This window comes from Lissotriton helveticus, chromosome 5_1 (genome assembly GCF_964261635.1).
Source record: "Lissotriton helveticus chromosome 5_1, aLisHel1.1, whole genome shotgun sequence".
In the NCBI taxonomy this organism is placed as follows: Eukaryota; Metazoa; Chordata; class Amphibia; order Caudata; family Salamandridae; genus Lissotriton; species Lissotriton helveticus.
The window spans coordinates 486742113-486755272 of NC_136065.1; positions in this window are offsets into that span (position 1 = coordinate 486742113).

Here is a 13160-nt window from a genome sequence, read left to right on the forward strand (position 1 = left end):
GGGTCTTTCTCTTTCTTCTAGAAATGCTTCTAACACATAGATCCCCTCTTCTTGCGGGATCTGTGTGCATAAGGACGTAATGTCCATTGTCACCATCCAGTGGGGATCAACATTGAATTCAATTGTCATCAATTTATTTATAAAATCTGTGGTGTCCTGTATGAATGACTTAACTTGTGGTAAGAAGGGTTTTAGAAAGAAGTCCACAAACTTAGAAATGGGTTCCAATAATGACTGACAACCTGAAACAATCGGTCGTCCCGCGGGTGTTTTTTCATCTTTATGTATCTTTGGTAAGACATAAAAAATTGGGATTCTCGGGTGCTTGATTTTTAGGTACTCCATCTCTTTTTTGCCCAGGAAACCCAATGCGAAGCCCTCATCGATGATTTTATGTAGTTCCTGTTTTAATTCTGATGTAGGGTCCTTATTAATTTTCCAGTAACATGCCCTGTCATTAAGTTGTCTTTCTACCTCATGGATATACAAGGCCTTGTCCCAGATCACAAGGGCGCCCCCTTTATCCGCCTGTTTTATTATGACTGAGGTGTCTTTTTTCAAATTCAGTAGTGCCTCTGATTCCATCTTAGATAGATTGTGTTTGATCCATTTTCTTTTTGTTTCCATTTCAGTCACTCCAGATAAAATCGTTCTTTCGAAAGTGATTATTTCTATGGGCATCTTGCTACTGGGAGGACAGAAGACAGATTTATTTCTTAGCCCAGTAGTTTCTGATGGTGATTGATATATCATTTCTGAAAAAAAGGATTTTAGTCGTACTTTTCGACAAAACTCGATCACTTCAGTTTTTAATTTTACGAAATCTGTTTGTCTAGTAGGAACAAATGTCAATCCTTTTTTCAGTACCTTCTCCTCGTCATTTGTAAGGATTCTATTAGATAAATTGAATATTGGTGATAGAGCTAATTCTTGTAGTTCTGTCTTCTTGTGGACATTTCCCATGGTTGCTGGTTGAATCTTGTTTTGCCGCGAGATTTTGTTTGAACCCTTGCTAAAAAAGATGCTCCTTGATGTTGCTGTTGGAATCCTCCACGTCTATTATTATTTCTTCGCGGGGTTGAGTTCTCACCCTCACTGCTACTGCCAGAAGAAGATGTGTCCGAGAATGTGATAAAATTGTTCTGTGATCTTCCCTGATATTCCTGAAGATGCTTTCTTGCTTCTGGTCTTGTGTAAAAATCCGGCTGTAGGAAGGGATATACTTTCTCTAAATTTAAATTCTTTTTGTCCTTTTCAAAATGTGCTGTTTTTTGGATTTATTGTATAGTCCTTAAACTCTCCAATGTCTTTTTGGACTTTTTCAAGTAAAGTTTTTGAATCCGATATTAGTTGGTTTGTTGAAATTGCAGATTCTAATGCTTCAATTTCCTCCAGCTGATCTTTAGACAGTCTTTGGGCTGTTTCAATAGTGAGCACCATTAGGTTGCGGCTACATTTTGTCTCTATGTAGCTGTAACCTTTTTTATATAGGGGGTCTTCTGTAAAAATTACAGGCACGTTTTTAATCTGTAAACCACCTGGGATTGTTCCACTTCTTAAGTGTTGAAGTAAGAAGTGACCATGCAGGTCAGTTCGGATTTGTTTTTTCTTTAATCGTGTTAATTTGTTGATTTCGTTTTGATTTTGAGCAGAGGTGCTTAATGATGCAGAGGTAAATAGTGGAGGTGCAGCAAGTAGTTTCTTTATATGTTCCTCGCTATAAGCAAATGTTTCACTTTCAGATATACTCTCACAGATTCACAAGTCACTCTTACCACAAGGTCCACTCAAAGAGCCTTATCACACGGACGCAGAACCCTAGTTACTGCTACAGTTCACAAACTCATTCCAATTCTGACTCAGCTTCCTTCAACCGAGATAAGAACCACACAGGCTGTTGCCTGCAAATACTACCAAAATACCACCACTGGGTCTGGGCTCCCAATAGCACAGCTTAGCCACAAGCTACTAATAAACAACAGAGAATGCTAGTGCTAGTCAATTAAACACAACAACCTTATTTATCCAAAAACATTGGAATCAAACCAAATGCTTTATTTAATTTGCTTGGTATTTCTTTTTCCACGTATTATTATTTTTTCTCTTTTAACACACTTTGCAATTTTTCAGACCTTATGTACATAACCTAAACATTAATATTTCAAAAACATATTTCTAACAAAATCATTCAAACTTTCAAACATACTCCACTCATACCATTACAGATAAAATACAGCTGGAATTGTAATGTTCACAGCAAAGCCATATAACATCTGTTGTCTCTAAAGAGAGATTTGAATTTATTATATAATCCTTTTGATTTGTTCAATCTTTTCAATGGCTATTAACAGTCTACGCGTTTCGAACTCGTGTTTAATTACGGAGTTCTCATCAGGACCATAGTCTGTAAAAGATGAAAAAACCTTGTTTTAAAGGGGTATTCTTTCTACAAACTGGGCACTTCAACACTACCCACCTTCTTATCTTACCTCTTGTCAATCAGAGCATGGGGAATTGACAGTGTGCCCGACGTACAATCAATTCTAAGGCAACCAGATGCAACCATTTAGGGAGAGACCAAAAAGAAAGAGAAAAGATAATGCATACCGTCAAAGTCAGTTTTTCACCACTGTCCGTTCATTCAAACCATCTTCTTGTTATGCCACTTACTTTTGTGCCATGAGCAGGGGTCTAGGTCTTAGTGCTTAGTGCAGCGTGTAACTAAACCAAAGGAAAAAGGAGCTAATTGAGTATTGATAGCTGGTTTCCCTCTGTCTCACCATTTGCAAAACATCATTCATTAGATGTACCTGATTCTCGGCTGCTTGCGTCCGGTATCCGGGGTCCAGTGCTCCCGCCTGTAGAAATTGACCAGACGGGGCATGGTTAGTGTCTGAAGGAAACAGCGTTTCCCAAGAAAGTTAATCTAATCGCGCACCGGCAATTACCTTCACAGGTCGGGGCACCGAGCGTTGAATCCGTTCTCCCCTCTGTGTAAACGCCGCGTTCAGTGTAGCGTTGACTTCCGGGTTTCCCAAGGATCATGGGTGATGTAGTGCCGGGCATGCGTAGTCCCTTAAATCGTCCGGATCAGGCAGTATTCCTTAGTGTATGGCGGCATATTTCTCTTGTTGTGCATTCTAATCAGGGTGCTGTTCCAAAGTTGTTGAAATAAAACTCACTTCATGAGTATATATTTCATTACATGTGACCAATAAAGTTATTTTTTCAAAATATATCGTGCTGAAAATCGTCGAATGGGCAGTGGAAACTTACATTGTATCAGACCTTGATCATGGTGATTTTTTAGTCCTGGTTTAGCATTCGGTCAAAGGTGTTGCATTGTACATGAGGTGCATCATGGTTATTGTAGTTTTAACCTCCTTCATTATACTTATTGGGTAGCCCTAAATGTTGTCTCCATATATCAACTGCTGTTTATCAGTTGTCTCGTCATGCGGTGTTAATCGCACTCAGTGGGCACATTACAGCAGCCTTCTGTACCGGGCATGTCTCATGTTGCAGGCTAGGGGTTGGAATTTGACACATCTATGTATCTCTTTATCATAATTTGAACAGTTTGGTTAGTTCATTGAGTCCCTCTGTTGCAGTATTAAATTTCAAAATAAGCATTGCCTCCATTCTCGAGAGCTTTCCTTCTAGATCGCCCCCTCTTTCATCGTTGTCCACTTTTGAAATAACTGTCCAGATCAAATCTATTTCTTTATGATTCCTTTCAAGCCAGTGATTCACAAGGAGTGCTGATACTACCTTGTTTTTAATTCTAGATTTGTGTTGTTGGAGTCTGATTTGCACCTCTTGACTGGTTTTGCCAATGTAAAGGTGGTCACAAGGACATAATATTCCATATATGACGAATCGAGATTTACAGTTCGTGAATGTGTCATGTTTCCATTTTATGTTTTTTTGTTCAAACACACTTCCTTCCTTTGTTGTATCACAACATGAGCAATCCTCACATTTTCGGTGTCCTTGAATGGGCGGTAGACACAACATTGTTCTTAGATCTGGATTTTTCTTTTTTGTGGCAACGGCGCTCTTACTAATTGGTTGGCAATGTTGGCGTTTTTTTTTAATGCAAATAGCGGCTCTTTGGTAAATGTTTCATCCAAGTTTCTCAATAGATGCCATTTTTTTTTTTACTAGTTTTTTCAGTGCATTTGAGTTGGGACAGAACGTGGACACAAAGATCATTCTCTCATTTTCTTTTTGTGGTTTTCTTTCCAATAAGCTTTCCCGTGATGTCCACCGTGCTCTTTTGAGGGACTTTTTCAATAGTTTTTTTGGGTACCCTCGCTGCAACAAATTATTCATTAGGTTCTCCGCCTGCTCAGATACTCATCCTTATATTGGCAATTCCTTCGAATTCTTAAATATTGCCCATAAGGAAGGTTATCTTAGAGGCTTCGAGGGTGGTTGCTTTTAAAATGAAGGGCTTTATTGCGGTCCGTTGTTTTCTTGTGTAGTGTTGTTACTAGTCCACCTTCTGAAGGGTACACCTCAACATCTAGAAATGGCATCTTTTTCTGGGAATGTTCCATACTGAATTTAATTGTTGGCACTTTGTTATTTATTCAACCATGGAATTTCTTCAAGTCATCCTCTGTCCCTGTCCAGACGAAGAAAATATCGTCGATATAACGATACCAGTTGTTGATCCATTGGGAGAATGGATTGTCCCGATAGATAAAAGTATCCTCGTATTTCAACATGAATAGGATCGCTAATTCTGGGGCGAAGGGGCATCCCATCGCCACACCGCCTGTTTGAAAGAAAAAAATCTCCATTGAAATTAAAATAATTCTTAGGGAGGCAATGCTTATTTTGAAATTTAATACTGCAACAGAGGGACTCAATGAACTAACCGAACTGTTCAAATTATGATAAAGAGATACATAGATGTGTCAAATTCCAACCCCTAGCCTGCAACATGAGACATGCCCGGTACAGAAGGCTGCTGTAATGTGCCCACTGAGTGCGATTAACACCGCATGACGAGACAACTGATAATCAGCAGTCGATATATGGAGACAACATTTAGGGCTACCCAATAAGTATAATGAAGGAGGTTAAAACTACAATAACCATGATGCACCTCATGTACAATGCAACACCTTTGACCGAATGCTAAACCAGGACTAAAAAATCGCCATGATCAAGGTCTGATACAATGTCAGTTTTCACTGCCCATTCGACGATTTTCAGCACAATATTGTTGGAACTGGCCCTTCTTGCAGGGTCATCCCCAAACTTTTTGCTTCTTCCTCCCTTATTTTTCCTGACCGTGGCTGTTGGCAATAGGACTCTGCGCACTTTACCACTGCTGATCAGTGCTAAAGTGCATATGCTCTCTGCGTAAATTGTTATTCTGATTGGATATACATGTTTGGCATATTTGTATCACCATGAAGTCCCTAGTAAAGTGCACTGGGTGTGCCAGGGCTGGTGATGACAAATGCTACTAGTGGGCCTGCAGCACTGATTGTGCCACCCACAGGAGTAGCCCTAAAATGGTGTCTCAGGCCTGCCACTGCAGTGCCTGTGTGCAGTTTAGAACTGCCATGTCCTCCTGGTCAGTGTCCCCACTGACCAGGCCTAACCCTTCCCTTTTCGTGCACATCAGTCACCCCTATGGAAGGCCCAAGGTACCCCCTGGGCAGGGTGCAGTGTATGTAAAAGGTAGAGCATGTACTGGTGCAGGTAACATGTTCTGGTAGTGAATTACAGCCATTTTCGTTTTTCACTATTGTAAGGCTATCTTGCTCCATAGGTTAACATGGGGGATGCTGGCTAAAGTGGTTAACAGCATTTCTTCCCATAGGAACAAGATAGGACATAAGTATCTAGTATCCCTGAACTCAGAATTTAATAACACATCTTTTAGGAAAGGTTGTTTTTAAATCCTGTGTTTGAGAACAGCACTTTTAGAAAGTTGCTGTTCTCTTGTCTGACCCTTCCTTGTGCCTGGGCCTGTTTGTGTGTATTGACTGTCTGGTTTGAGAGTGACAGGGGCTGGGGAATTCCCCAGGAGGCTGGATGAGTCAGCACTAGGCTGATTGACTGCATTTGCAACTGGAGTGGTGGGAGGAGTTAGCACCTGGGCTGAATAGGGCTGTGCCTGCCTTCCACAATACTGGCTCCACCCCCCTGCTGGGCGGCTGAGGACCCTTCCCCTCACTCTGAAAGGAAAGAAGTAGCCAGCAAAACAAAGTACTCAGGAAACACCCAGAACTGGTTCAGACCGGGCTCAGGGCCCACATGCACAGAGAGAACAAAGACTTTAGGGGTATAAGTACAGGACCCCTGACAACAGAAAATTAGATCATCCTGGAAATCAAGAAGGAACCTCTGCCAAGGAGAAAGCTGACTCTGAAGAAGGACGATTGTCCTGCTGTTGCTCTGCTGGACTGACATGCTGTTGCTTTGCTGCCAAGGAGAGGAGAAGGACTTTGCTGTGTGCTGTGTCCCCTGTCTTGAAGGAATCTCCAAGGGCCTGAGGAGAGCTGGCTCCCTGTTTTGAAGTCCCAGGAACAAAAGGACTTCACCCCCAGCTTCCCTGAACTCTGCTGAGAGAGTTCTGTCCCTCCTAGAGTGCTTGATCCAGTTGTGGGGCCTCTGGAGGTTGGACCTGTGCTGGGAAGCTTGAAACTAAGCTTGAGTGACTTTTGAAACCGAAAAGTGTCGCATCACTCGCTTGCGGAGCGCATCCCCGACAGTGCAAGAAGTTTCCCGCCGCTACGGAGGTCGAGATCGTCGCAGCGCCTGACGCTGCTGCCAGAGACGTCGCATCCTTCGTTTGCGGGACGCACCAGACCGGTGCAGGAGAATCGAACATCGCTGCGAGTATCGTCGCAGAGCCTGTCGTCGCTGGGTGAGAACGCCGCACCGCTTGCTTGCGGACCGCATCACGTCGCTGCGAGCATCGTTGCAGAACCATCGCATCGAGGAGCTGCGAGAGAGAGGATCCCTGCTGGACTGCGCATCGTCGCCCCGGAGATCGTCGCAGCTCCTACGAGATCGTCGCATCGTGCCTTTGGGAGAACAGACTTCCTACGGAACCTACGCACCGGAATCCATACAAGTGGCCTTCCTCCCCATACAGACCGGATTCGTCGCAACACGCCCGCTGCTGCAGCGGGGCTGTCACATCGCCTCCCCAGGGTCTCAGGAGCAACGCATCGCTTGTTTTCCACCGCACCAGCTTCTGCTTTTTGGAACTTTGTTGCAACTAAAAGGTACTGTGAGTAAACATGACGCAACTGTGAACTTTTCACGCAACAGTAGAGAATTCTATCGCAACCTAAGAATTTTAACGCAACCTTAAGAACTCTTTTGAAACCATATTCTTGAACTGTGTATGTTGGATTTTTGTCGTTTTGGTCTTGTGTAGTTTAAATTAAAAATACCTTTATTTTTCTAAACTGTTGTGGAGTCAGTTTGTGGTGTACGCAACCTCGTGTAATGTCGCTGATTGCCTAATGCACTAAATGCGGTCAAATCACAGCTTTCCGGTGCCAAAGAATGGCTGAAAAGCCATTGGAAATTTCCAATAGTTTTATATATTTTTCAAACAATGTTGTTTAGTAAAGCAGAGCTATATGTGTTCTGACCACAAAGGTCTGAACATGACTGGTCAAATGTCTGTAGTCTAAAACTATATTATAATATGTACCTTCCAGTTTCAAGATCGCAAAAAGAGGATTATTCCTCTAAAAACACAGGATTCAGTAACACACTGGGATTCCAATTGAGTCAAAATATCACTTATGGATGCCATTGCATCACATTTAATTGGATACAGTGGTTGGGGCTGAGGGGTAGAACACAAAGGAATCACATGAACCGGAGAATCCTCGCCCCAACCTGCTTGATTGTGATATAACGCCTGAGCCAAAGATAAAGCCCATTTGGCAGCATATGCCATTTTATCATCAGAACGTACTGTAAAAAACTGAGTAGAATAACATCTTCCCCTCTAGGGAATCAGGGGGAGGCCAATCAACCTCGGTCCAATAAAATGTCATAAGAAGAAGTGAGGTTTTTCCAAAACACTGCTTTAATTGGGCATTTAATGTCAACTTCAATTTGGAGAATCACTTCATAAAGTCTATCAGGAGGGGCAACACGAGTGTCAGCTGTCTCTACTGTAATAAAAGTGTCCGTTGTTTTCGCCCCCAATGTTGGTGGAGTGTTTGCCGCACTATGGTAACCACCGGTGCGCTGTCGAGGAGGGTTACCGCCCAACTCCTGTTGAGGAGCAGGGTTCTCTCCATTAGAGGCATACTTTGCTGTCACAGCGGCAACGGTTTCCTTCTGAAATGGGGCACGATATTGAGGTGGTTCCTCCTGCTTGACTTTTAAATCAAACTGGGGTTGCGGGTACCGTCTTGTTTGTGCAGACTCGCCTTTTCTGCGATCCAGTTGTCGTCCTCCTCCGAATTGTTGATCTGACGATTCCTGAAAGGAATGAGGAGAACGAGGATCATTAACCTGAAACCTCTCAGGTGTCTTAATTTTAGAGCAGTAACGCAATCATATCTACATTCAGAAGTATCAGGTGGAGGCGAACCTGCACGTGAACAAAGCTTCTGGTGTTGCTGCCGCTGATTTCTGTTCAAAGCCTTTTTAAGAAAGACTGGATGATCCTCCTTTTCAGGAGGGGATTTAATTGGTGGTTGACTAAATGGTCAAATGCCTAAGTGATTTCGACCTAATGACGTGTAAACATCCGCTATGATAATCGGCAACCGTCGCTGCCAATCCATGCACGCCACCACCACTAGGCGTTTATGTACTTGTAAGTAAACCGCTTCACCTTTAATGTTGGCCAGAATCAGATTGGAGACTATAGGGAACATTCCCACTAATTTCATCCCCAAATCCAGGGCTGGACAAGCCCCGTGTTCATCTTCTACCTTTTTCAGAATGCTCGGAAGAACGCTCATGGAAGGGGTGCCAAAGCACAGTGTATACACTGAAGCAAACACCGTCCCCCATGTGGTGCAGTCACCTAAAGACAGCTTCAAGTTGTTCAAATTTCTGTGCAAGCCTAAATGGCAAGTCATCACGGTTTTGAGGACGTTTGTCCATCACTGAATTAATCATGACAGGACTAATAACAAGACCACCACCATGTACTGATGGCTGGGAGAGGCTCCACTCGGAGCCAATTTAATTGCATGTGACATAAATTGTATGACACTTCTGTGTATGTAAATCAGTGTTGTATGTAACTGACGTAGCTCTGCTTGCATAAAATTTAAATCATTTGGATGCGGCGTTAAACCAGCCAAAACCCGCAAAGTGGCGCCATCAATGGATAAGGGGCCCACACGAACAATAGAGAGAGGGTGAGGAAGGGCGCCAATAAACCAAATAGTATGTTCCCACGATGTCAACAGAACTTCAATTAATGAATAAGGACGATAAGCGGCTGGAGCAGCCGCTCTCGTATATTCATGAAACAAATTATCATTCCCATCTACTGCAGGAAATGTAACCCAAGAGTAAAATACCTCGAAGCGGTGAGCTGGATCCGCCTCGACAACAAAAATAATGTTAGCCCCGCATTTGGGACTCTGTGTTGAGTTAAGTTGGCTGTAACCGCCGCGCGGTTCGATGCCACAGTAGTGACTGGTTATGCCATGTTTATAAAGAAAGCAATCAACAACACCGACTGTAGTGCGAGGATTGCCGCATTTGGCGGGACGCTGACTCGGCGGGGGCTGGCGGGAGCCGAGTGAACAGGACTGAGGTGTGAGCGCCGGGGTGCCGGTGGGCCCCGTGGCGCCTGTTGGGAGTCGGGAGGAGGCTCCTTGCTGCTGTGGCCGGGGCCTTGTGCGCGGTGCGTGGCCGGCCCGCAATCACGTTTGCACTTCCGCTGTTGGGCCTATGAGGATACCGAGTGGCCCCCTCGGCCAACGTCAGATTTTGCCTTTTAAGCACTCCGACCTGCAGGGAAGAGGGGCCTCAGCCGGACATCGCCCCGTGGGGGCAGAGGTTGGCCCGGACAGTGCCGGCTAGATCCCACGGTGCCATAGCAACTCCACTCTCGGTGAGGAGGTCTGCTCCGGCTGTTGTACCCCATACGCGTGAACCCCCCCCTCTGAAGACGGGTGTCCGGAGCACTGCCCACATAGTCCAGCCTGGTTGCGTGGGGACGGAGCGGCTGCATCGGCACTTACGGAGCTCGAAGAGGGCCGGGCCCTGGACAGGACCGGACCGGTTCGGTGGACCATCCCTGCCACAGCGGGGTGCCTACTCGGGGGCCCGGACACTGCACAACTGGAGGCATTTGTGGGGCAGGTGAGTGGCGACATCTCCTAAACGCATCCAGGGACGGCGTTCCCGCCCCAAGGGCATTGCTGGTGGGGCCCCCCGCCACACAGAGGCTGCCCCCCCGGTCCACGGAGAGACAGCTGAACGGCGCTGCGTGGGGCCCGCCGGGCGCCGGGTCAGGGGACAGTTACATCTCTGGCCACGCGCCTGTGGCATCAGCGCCGGGGCCTCGTGCTACGCATAGACTCCAATTGCCTGAGTACTCAGAGAACAGCCACGGGGGAAGTGTAATGGGCCCTGGCCACGCAGCAACAGCAGCATACCCTGGTCCCACGGACATGTGAGGAGAGAGGCACAAAGAAGTATCCCCATCTGGTGCCGTATAGCAGCCACCCGTCTGTCGTGGTCCCTGGCGCCTGGGGGGTCTCCTGTGTGGCTGCAACGCAGTTCTGACCCGGCATGGAGGTCCTCCCGCTCCGGCCCATCGGTGGCCCGGCCCTCTCTGCTGTGTTGGCGTCCCTCTCCAGAGCCTGCACCTGAACATCTGACTCCACTTCGTCGCCACCTGCGGAGGTCTAGTGGCATGTCCAAGACAAGGAACAACAAGCCGAAGGGCCTAAAAGACATTTTTGGACGCTCTATTTCAAACCCTGACAAGGCAGCAGCGGCCCCGGGAGCAGACAAGGGGCGGATCGCCCCATCCCCAGGTGAAGAGCCGATCACGAAGGTCTTCCTGGAGTCGCTGTTTCTCACCCTAAGGGAGGACATCCAGTCGGTCAAGACTGAATTCGCTGCTGAGGTGAAGGAGTTGCGGGCGGGATGTGGATGGTCTTGGGGAGAGGGTGGCCTCTCTGGAGGAGAGACACGATGCCACGGTGTCGGATCAAACCACGCTGCAGCAGGAGGTGATCAGACTCCAGGAGGAAAATATCGACCTTCAAACACAGATGGAGGATCTAGAGAACCGCTCTCGGTGGCATAACATTCGGATCCGTGGGGTCAAGCTGACTGAGGACACTCGCGACATCTTTGCGTTTTCACAGGGCCTCTTCCATTTTATACTGGGTGAGTCACAAGCCTCCGACATTGTCCTGAACAGAGCGCACAGGGTGGGTCTGCCTCGGGCCCCTAATGCCCCGCCGGTGGACATATTGGTGTAAGTACAAGACTTCAAGACCAAGGAGTCCATACTTACTAAAGCGAGGTCTCTCCATCCCATTTCTTATCAAGGGCACTCCCCGGTGTTGTTTCAAGACCTCGCTCTGATTACATTGCAGAGACGCCGACAGTTTCGCCCAGTTACGGAGCATCTGCGACAACTGGGAGTTGCGTACTCCTGGGGCCATCCCTTTCACCTCATTTTCCGACACAACGGGAGGCTTCACCAGATCCACTCTTTCACGGAGGCCTGCCGCACACTTGGGTTGACAGAAGCCCCGGAGGAGGAAGAGGATCGTGACTCTATTGCAAAAACAGAGACCTCCCCATCGGGTTGGCAGCACCAGACCAGGCGGCGACGCGCGCGGCACCCACCTAACTCTGAGATCGCTAAAAGTCAGCAGGAGGCCCTGTCTACGCCCACCCTAGCCCTGGCAGGAGAGGACACCGCCGCCAAATGAACACCAGTACTCGCTGGAATATGCCACTGCCCATTTCTTCAGATTGGGGACGGCGGGTGGGGCGGACCCCTGAGTTGGATTGATTACTCTCACCCCCACGCTACTCGACCGTTCACCCCAGGGTGACGGACTATTTTTTCTTCTTGAACTTGTTACGCTGCTCATTCTTCAGGATACTTTCTTGGGGACCTCCCAACTTTGGATTTTGTGAGTTTTTTCTTCCCCTTTTCATGTTTCTTGTTGTTGGGTGGGTTCCTCTTGTCCACAGTTTTTCCCCCTTACTTTAGCACCTCACCACTGGGGCGGTAGTTGGCCCCCATCCCCACAGTGCCCGCATGCCTTACCCGCCCAGACACTGCTCGGGTTCACACTCCCCCATCTGCTAGATGCCAGGTAGCCTTCTCAAGGTTTTGACCCTGAATGTGCGGGGCCTCAATAACCCTATCAAAAGACGAGCGGTCCTTTATTACCTAGAACAATCAATAGCTGACATCTGCCTCCTACAGGAGACCCACCTTTTACACAAAGACAAGCACAGGATGAAATCCCGGGCCTTCCCCACACAATTATTTCCTCACACTCTTCCAAAATGGCAGGGGTAGCCATACTTGTCTCTCGCTCCTTTCAGGGTAGGGTGCTTCAGAAAGAGGCCGAGCTTAAGGGTCGCTTGCTTACATACCACTTCCAGGTTGCAGGGATATCTCTCATAATTGGCTCGGTATATGCCCCCAACGAGGGTCAAGATAAATTCCTACACGAGGCACTCACTGAAGCCACAGCAAACACTGAACGGCGCTTGCTTTAGGGGGGGATCTGAACCTTCTCTTAGGCAATCTCGCCGACCGCTTGTGCCAGGGCACTAATCAGGTGGGGGCCCTTTCTCAACCCGGCTTGGCATGACTCCGAGACCTGGGTCTCATGGATCTGTAGCGTCACTTCCACCCTCAGGGCCGGTCGTTTACCTATTATTCGGGAGCGCATAAGACGTATGCCAGGTTTGACTATTTCCTGTGCTCCACCTCTCTGGCGACCCTGGCCACTGATGCCGATATCCTCACTGCGTCGCTGTCTGATCACTCTATGGTCTTGGCCTCCTTCCTCCTCTCCTGCTCTCAACGGCCGCAGCGACACTGGCGCCTACGCGACTCCCTCCTGCATCAGACAGCCATCACTGATAGAATTAAAGAAGCTATTTCCCAATATCGGACTCTCAATGCGAACCGAGACACTCCTTTATCCACA